Here is an 8,871-nt window from a genome sequence, read left to right as displayed (position 1 = left end):
GAATAGCGTTGATTGAGTGGATGTTGGGAAGAGGTTTTCATTGTTAGGAGAGAACAGAATCCGAGGACGAAGCCGTAGAGTAAAGATGGGACCTTTTATAACGAAGATAATGAGAATTGTTTTCAGCCAGAGATTTGTGAATTTCAGGAATTCATTGCCATCGACGTTTGTGAAGGTCAGATCATTTAGTATATTTTATACAGTTATAATTCGGTTCCGAGTATCAAGGTGGACAAGGATTACGGGGAGAAAGGTGGAGAATGTGGTAGATAAACCTATCGGCAACGAGTGCATGGTGGAACGACTTGATGGGCTGAATGGCCTCACTTCTCCTCCTATGTCTTTTGGCCATTCTGCCGATCGAGTTCACACCGACACAGTAAGCAGCATTCTGCCCTGTATTTTTTGCAGCGCTAATCTACCCAGCCTGCACATCCCTGTCACATTGCGGAGAAACTTCCGATAGCCAGTCCACCTGAGCCTGCACATCATTGAACTGTGGGAGGAAACAGCGGCACCCGGAGGAAACCAATGCTGACACAGGGAGAATGTGCAGATTCCACACTGACAGTCACCAAAGGGTGGAATCGAAACTGTGTGCCTGGCGCTGCGAGGCAGTAGTGCTAACCACTGAGTGAAATTGCAACACGCATTCCTGGTAGACTGAGATCCAGAGAATATCTCTCACGACAGGAGCTGAAGTAGGCGGTTCAGCACATCACATCTGCTGCACCATTTAATGGGACCACAGCTGATCTGACAAACCTCTCCTGCGCCTTCCCTGTCTTCCCCCATAAACCCACAATTCCCTCACTGTTTAAGAGTCCCACTCTCTTTCTCAGTCTTCAGGATATTGAATAACCCAGCATCATCAGCACTCTGTGGTGAAGAACTAAATAGTTTCATCCACCTCCCAGAGAACAGACCCTCCAATATTGTGGAGGTCCCACAGTACTGACCCTCTGATAGTACTTACATCCTCAGTGCTGACCATCCGACAGTGCGTATTCCCTCATCAGTGACCCTCCGATAGTGCCCACTGCCTCAGCGTTGAACTTCTGGCAGTGCCGAGTTCCTCAGCACTGAGATTCCGACCGTGCGGTGCTCCCTCGACACTGAACCTCAAGGAGTGAGGAATTTCATCAACAATGATGCTCTAACAATGCCACACTACCTTAGCATCGACCTTCTGATAGTGGGACCCTGCCTCTGCACTGGCTGTCTGACAATGCAGAGCTCCATCAGCACTTCCCCTTACATTATGGGAACCCAGCAACAATGACGCACTGATAGCACACACTCTCAGCACTGACCCTCCAACAGTGCCCAGTCCCCATGCACTGATTCGCTGAAAGTACAGCACTCTCTCAGCACTGACCTGTCCTTCCCCAGTACTGACCCTCCAATGGTGCGGTGCTCCCTCTGTACTGAATCTCTGACGTTGCGGAGACCCTTCAGCAGAAACCCTCCAATAGTGCAGAGTCCCCTCAGCACTGCCTCTTCGGCATTGTGGAAATCCCTCAGCACTGACACTCTGGCAGAGACATTTCCTCAACACTGACCATCCAACAGTGGGACCCCCCTCAGCACTGACCTCCGAGACTGCGACAGTCCCTCAGGACTGACCCATTGAAAATGCCCACTTTCTCTGCACGGAATGTCCGAAAGAGACCACAACCACACCACTGAGTGCTTAAGAGTGCCAACTCACGCAACACTGACCATACAACAGTGCTGCACTCCCTCAGCATTGACGCTCCGACAGTGTGGAGCTCGCCCTGCACTGACCCATCAATAATTCGGTGCTTCCTCAGCACTGACCCTATGACAGTGCCGCTGTCCCTCAGCACTGGCAGTCTGAAAGTGAAGAGCTCTCTCAGCATTGCGACATCAACAGTGTGACATTTCCACAGCACGAAGCCTCCAACACTGCAGCAGTCCTTCAGCACTGACCTTGCGACAGTGCCAAACTCACCCAGCCCTGACACCCGGACAGTATGGAACTCGGACAGCAAGTATGCTCCAATAGTTCAGAGATCCCTCAAATCTGAAACTCCGATAGCGTGTGGCTCGCTCACCGCTGAGTCTTCGACAATGTGTCACTCTGTCAGTCCTGACCCTCGAACAGTGCGGCACTCCTTCAGCAACGACCCTCTGACAGTGCAGCACTCTCTCTGCACTAATCTACCATCAGTGCAGCGCTCCTTCAGCACTCACATTTTGGCAGTGTAGCACGCCATCAGCACTGACCCTCTATGAGTGCTGACGCTCCTCAGCACTGGCCCTCCAATAATGTGGAGCTCAATCAGCACTGAACCTCCAACTGTAGGACAATCCGTCAGTGGTCACCCTCCGACAACGCTGACTCTGTCAACGCTGACTCTCTGACAGTGTGGATCGCCCTCAGCACTGATCGTCAAACTATGCGGCACTCCCTCACCACTGATTTTCCAACAGTGCGGCATTCCTTGAACACTTACCCTCCATCAGAGTGGCATTCCATCAGGCTGACCATCTAACAGTGCCACACCTCCTGAGCACTGACCCTTCAACAGTACGGTGCTCACTCAGCACTGACCTTTTGACCTTGCGGATCTCCCTCACCATAGACGGTAGACAGTGTGGCATCCCCTTCGGGCTGTCCCTTTTGAGAGAGCCACACTCCCTCAGCATGAACCCTCCGAAAGTGCCTAGTCCCTGAACACTGTTTCTCCGACAGTGCAGAGAACACTCATAACTGAGTAGTAGACCGTGTGGCACTCGCACAGCATGGACTCTCTGACAATGCTGCACTCCCACAACCCTGAACATCTGACAAAGCGGCGCTCCTTTAGTACTGTGCTTACGACTGTGGGATATTCGCTTCAGCTCTGACCATCCAACAGTGCGACACTCGGAAATTACTGGTTCCCTCCGCACTGACCCTCTGACAGTGCGGGCTTCCTCCACACTGACCTTTGGAATGTTCCTGCGCTTTCAGCACTTACCCTCCGACAGAGTGGCATTTCCTCTGCACTGACCCTCCGACAGTGCAGAGATCCCGCAGCATTGTGTCTCTGACAGTGTAACACTCCTTTAACACTGAGTCTCCAACATTGAATCAGTCCCTCAGTACCGACACTTCGTCAGTGCGAAGCACCCTGAGCACTGATCCTCTCAATATGCGGCACTCACCCAGCACTGTCCCTCCGACAGTGCTGCACTCCCTCAGCACTGAAGTTCTGACAGTCTCCATTCCTTCCGCACGGACTCTCCGACTGTGTGGCACTCTGTCAGCACTGGCCCTCAGCAGTGTGGAGCTCCATCAGTGCTGACCCTCCAACTGTGCCGGCTCCACCAGCACTCGCCATCCAACAGTGCCCACAGTCTCAGCGTTGATCCTCCAGCAGTGTGACATTACCACAGCGCTGAACCACTCACAGCGCTGACCAACCAATACTGGCTGCTCCCTCAACAGTGTCCCTCCATCAATGCCCACTTCCTCAGCACTGACCAGCCGACAGTGCAGTACTGACAAAGCACTAACCCTCCGACAGTACAGTGCTTCTGTAGAACAAACCTTCCAACAATATACTGCGTATAAGCACTGACCCTCCAACAGCACCCTCTGCCTCACCACTGACATTCTAACTGAGCCCACGTCCTCAGCACTGCTCCTCCGACAGTGCTGTAATGCGCAGCACTGACCATCCGACAGAGGCTTCTTCCCCAGCACTGCGCCTCGAAGGGAGATGTCTTCCTCAACACTGAATGTCTGACAGAACCATCTCCGTCTGCGCTGACCCATTAATAGAGCCCTCTTCCTCAGCACTTACCTTCTGGCAGTGCGGTGATCCCTCAGCAAAGACCTTTTGACAGCGCTGTGCTACCTCAGCACTGACACTCTGATAGAGTCCGCTCCGTCAGCACTGTCCCTCTGCAAGTCCTGACTGCCTCAGCACTGACTGTCCAGCAGTGCGTAGATGCCTAAACACTGATCTCTGATAGGACTGGTTACATCCAGACCTCGTAATGATTATCTCCAGCCTGTGCTTCCAGTTGGAGCTGAACAGGCCGCGCAATGGGCATTTTGCCACGTCACGATGACACTGGCATTGTGACTAGATAGAAGCTACAAAATATCAATGTGCTTCCTCCATTTTCTGGCATTCCTGCCCCAATGACACCCCACTCACGTCCCCTAACTCCTGGTCAGTATGAGCACATCCTGATCCCAGTGAGTAATCAGAGACAGAAAATACCCAGTGATCAATGCATTAGTTTAATTCCCTTGTTTCAGAAAACGGTGGGTCAGAAATTATCATATCTACATAACTGAGCTGTACCCGAAGTTCAGAATGGGCAGACAGCACGCGTTGAAACTCAGACATGCCTCGCTCTGTTATTCATTCGGTTTTCCCTTTCTCAGTCTTTCCAACAGCATAACTTGTTCCCGGCACATATCCCATTGAGAGTAGTCTCACTGTTGTCACAGGGCATTTCTTTACAAGTTGCACCCAAACTCATACAATCGCTGAAGAAACCTGGGAAACAGAAAACGCGACTTCATTATTATCAACAATCAGTTGTACAAGTAGGATGCAACCAAGTGAAACAGAGAACCGCACTGTGCAGTGTAGTTTAACGGAGGGATACAGAACGAAGTACTATCTAGTGTGCTTAAAGTGTTTTTGAACCAATAGTAAAAACATAACTGTGCACTGTGCTTAATGTGTGGTGTCATGGACGGATATCGAGAGCAGAATTATGCATAGTTCTTTATGTTTGATGCAACTGAGAAATATTGAGAATAGAATTCTGCACATCACATTATATGTGGTGTAAGTGAGGGACATTGAGAGCAAAATTGCGCAGCTTGTCTTCAGGGTATCAGCACGGATACATTAAGTGGATTTTCACCGTTATGCGAAATGGAAATCAACTTTTCAATCAGTTGAAATAGAAGATTCAGTGTAGAGATGGATTGAATGTTACCTGAGATGTGATAATCCGTCTGTTATAGTGGCCTCTAAAAGGATGAACAGTTCTTGCTAAACTTTGAAATTGCACGGTCCCAACAATCCTTGTGCTGTTGAACAAAGCTGTTAGCCTATTTTTGAAATGACCATGTCCTTCGTGTTAATTTTACACTTCGAACCTCTTCTGAATACGTCCATTGATTAGCCTCAATGACAGAAGAAATAAAGCAATCTGACACCTCAGACCTAACAATCAAGTTTCAGTGTGGGACCTTACTTTTCCTGTATGACCACAACTTGCGATCATTTCAATTTGGAAATCAGAGCTGTGCACAGTTCTCCGACTGAGGCCAAACAATTGGGAGCAAAATTTGGGGGAGAACGGACCAGCTTGTTTTGATCCAGGGAGTTCACGAAATCTCCCATGGTGCCTCACAGGACCACGTAACAAAAATGCTGCCACAGCACACCAGGATTTGCCTCAAAATTATTTTCGTTCACGAAGTGTCTTAAAGGCAGAGAGATAGAGAGTGAGAAATAAACAGCGAGAGACAGAGAGAGTGGGAGACATAGGTAGAGAGAGACAGACATATAGATAAGCAGAGACAGAGACAATGATAGAGGGAAACAAAGATTATAAAAGAATAACCGAAAAGAGATAGGGATGGAGAGAGAGAGAAAGAGAGTGAGAAAATGCAGAGACCCAGAGACAGAGACAGGGATACTGATAGAGAGACATAGAGATCATAAATAGTAACAGAGACAGAAATATGGATATAGATTGTGTGTCCTCAGCACAAAAGCATAGACATATTTTTAGACTGGAGATATTGATCATCAGGCATTTGCGTGATGCAGATATTAATTGGCAGGTTTTAGGCCAAGAGTGGGATGTGGAAAAGCACACAAGATCAAGCAGCATCCCATGAGCAGGAGAATCGACGTTTCGTTCATGAGGAATGTGGGTGTGCGGGGTAAAGAGGCTGAGAGATAAATAGGACGGTGGAGCTGGGGAAAATTAGCTTGGAAGGCGATAGTTAGGTGGAGGTGGGACAATGGTGATAGTTCGGTGAGTAGGGTGGTGCAGATGGATGAGAAAGACACCACACAGACCAAAATGTCTGTTGACGAGTTGGAAGGTTGGATCTGGGAGAGGATGGCGTAAGGGGAATTGGAGAAACTGGTGAAATCCACATTGATACCGTGGGATTGGAGTTTTCTGAAGTGAAGAAAAGGTGTTCTTCCTCTGGGCGTTGCATGGTTATGGAGTGGCAATGGAGTAAGCCAATGATCTGCATGTCCTTGGCAGAGTGGGAGGTGGAGTTGAAGTGTTTGGCCACGGGGCTGTGGGATTGGTCCGTGCGCACATCTGGGAGGTGGTCCCTGAAGCTCTCCGCAATTGGCATCCAGTCGCAAAGGAAGCTTCCACATCCGACATGGGTTTTTCTGTAAGCCGCACACTTCTCACCCCATTGAGACCATATAGGTCCTGAGACTTCTCCACCGCTAAACCCTCACCACCAGAGGCTTGGAGGAAGAACGTTTCATCTTCTGCCGTGAGTCCCTCAACCCCACCGAATCAATGGGAATTTCACAAGTTTCCGCATTTCTTCTCCCTGCCACCTCAACTTATACCAAATCCAAGGCCTGTCCTGTCTAATCATCGTCTCTTCTATTTATCTGCTTAACTCTCCTCTCCAAATTTTCACTTTACCCCACCTTCATCTTCCTATCACCTTCCTAGCTACCTTGCCCCAACGTCACGCGACTCTTATTTCACTCTCAGTCCCTTTGGCCCTGATGAAGGGCTTTTGCCCGAAACGTCGATTCTCCTGCTCCTCTATCTGCTTAACTCTCCTCTCCAAATTTTCACTTTACCCCACCTTCATCTTCCTATCACCTTCCTAGCTACCTTGCCCCAACGTCACGCGACTCTTATTTCACTCTCAGTCCCTTTGGCCCTGATGAAGGGCTTTTGCCCGAAACGTCGATTCTCCTGCTCCTCGGAAACTGCCTGACATGCTCTGCATTTCTAGGACCACACCGTCAAATTTGATCTCCAGCGTCCGCAGTTTCACCTGCTCTTTTAGTTTTCAGACCAGCCTCGTTATTGTCCAGGTTTGCAACTTCAGCACACGGACTTCTGCAGAGTCTGAGGAGTGGCGAATAGTGCTGAATTTCATCGGTGAACATACCCCTCTTCTGACATTCTGATGGAAAGCAGTTCATCTCTGAAGCAGCTGAAGATGTTTGGGCCTCAGTCACCATTCTGAGATACTGCTGCTCATGATGGTCCTGCAACGGTGCACTCGGCCATCAGATCGAGAGGACTCGTGTCCAGGAGCTGGGAGGATCTGATGCAATTGGATAGGTCAGACTGCATCTGCAGTGCTGAGTGCAGTTTTGGTCTCCTTACCTGGCATTGGAGTTTACCAAACTGATTGCAGCGTTTGCCGGACTGGTGTCGTAAGGCCGACTGCATAGCATTGTGTATTTTCTCCTCGACTTTACAGGAATGAAGGAACGGGAGAAACCGACAGAACGCTACGACTTCCCACTTGTCCCGGGTAGCTGTTATTCTAACACATGAAGGAAAGTCGAAACTATCCAGGGACAGAGCAGCACCGTCCTGTCTGCATTGGCACCACAACCCCCCATCGCTCCCCCTCCAACCGACCCTCAGTAACAGCAGTGTGTAACAAGGACAAGATGCACGGCAGAATCTCACCCTGTTATAGCACCTTCCTAACCCATGGCCACTTCTATTTCGAAAGACTCACCGTGTGGGAACACAACACCCTCACTTTCAGGTCCCCTTCTGAGTCCCTCAACAAACCGAAGTGAAAATATTTCGGACGTTCCTTCGGTGTGGCTGGGTCAGAATCCTAGGTCCCTCTCCGTGAGGAACATTGTTGGTCGACCTTCCAGCAGATGGACTGCAGACGTTCACGGCAGGGTGGAATGGGCAGTAAATGCTGACCCAGCCAACAGAGCCACAGCCTCCCGTGAATGAATAGAAACGAAGGGTTTGGGAAGGCACTGGGGCATTGGTGTCAGAGGGAACCTTCTCTCCCAGCATCCCCTCCCCAGCAACTCACTGAACGATCGTGCTTCCTTCTGCTCCACTGCGCTCTCCAGGTCAGATCGGGGTACAGCTCAGTTGTTCCAATTGTACAGACAGCAATGGATAAAACAGGGATCCTGCTGCTGTTAGTATGGAAGTTACTGTCGCAGTTAATTAGTTGACTTAGGGTTGTAATCTGGCATCATATTACATAGCTCCCATAACAGATAATGTTAGTATTCTGTGACAGGTTAAGTGTAATGTCGGGAACCATTGTGACAGACAATGTCGACTTTTGAAAGGCGGATGTTAATTCAAGTTTGAGAAGACACAGAAGTTGTTCAAGAAAACTGTGCAGGGGGGTGATTAAGTAAATAATAAAGAGATTGAGAAAAAAAACAGGTAGTGTTTTTAAGTTTCTGTGGATACCGTCCTATCTTGAAGAAAATTTAAAAAAAATAAAGGGGACTGCACGGACGGGAACAGCTAAGGATTGTTTTATTGTTAGTATTAGTGATTTTTGATGAAATTGGAAGCCAGCAGGTTGGTGGTTGAAGGTGAAATGCAAAATAGTAGAGAATTGTCATCGTGTTAAACTGTTACTAGACTGTTGAATGTTTAAGGCAAGGCCTATACTGTACTTTTTGGAATTAACAAAAGGGTCTGTTTCGGCAAGGCTCTGTGTGTGTGTGTGTGTGAGAGAGAGAGAGAGAGAGAGAGAGAGAGAGAAATGGAGAAAGACAGAGGGAGAGAGTGACAGGGAGAGAGAGAGAGAGAGAGAGAAAGCTGTGGCTTGCTGAAACGCCTTGCGTGCGTCTGCCTGCGTGAGAGAGCGAGAGGGAAAATCAC

This window comes from Chiloscyllium plagiosum, chromosome 49 (genome assembly GCF_004010195.1).
Source record: "Chiloscyllium plagiosum isolate BGI_BamShark_2017 chromosome 49, ASM401019v2, whole genome shotgun sequence".
Classification (NCBI taxonomy): Eukaryota; Metazoa; Chordata; class Chondrichthyes; order Orectolobiformes; family Hemiscylliidae; genus Chiloscyllium; species Chiloscyllium plagiosum.
The sequence above is the reverse complement of the archived record's forward strand: the minus strand, read 5'-3'. Positions refer to the sequence as shown.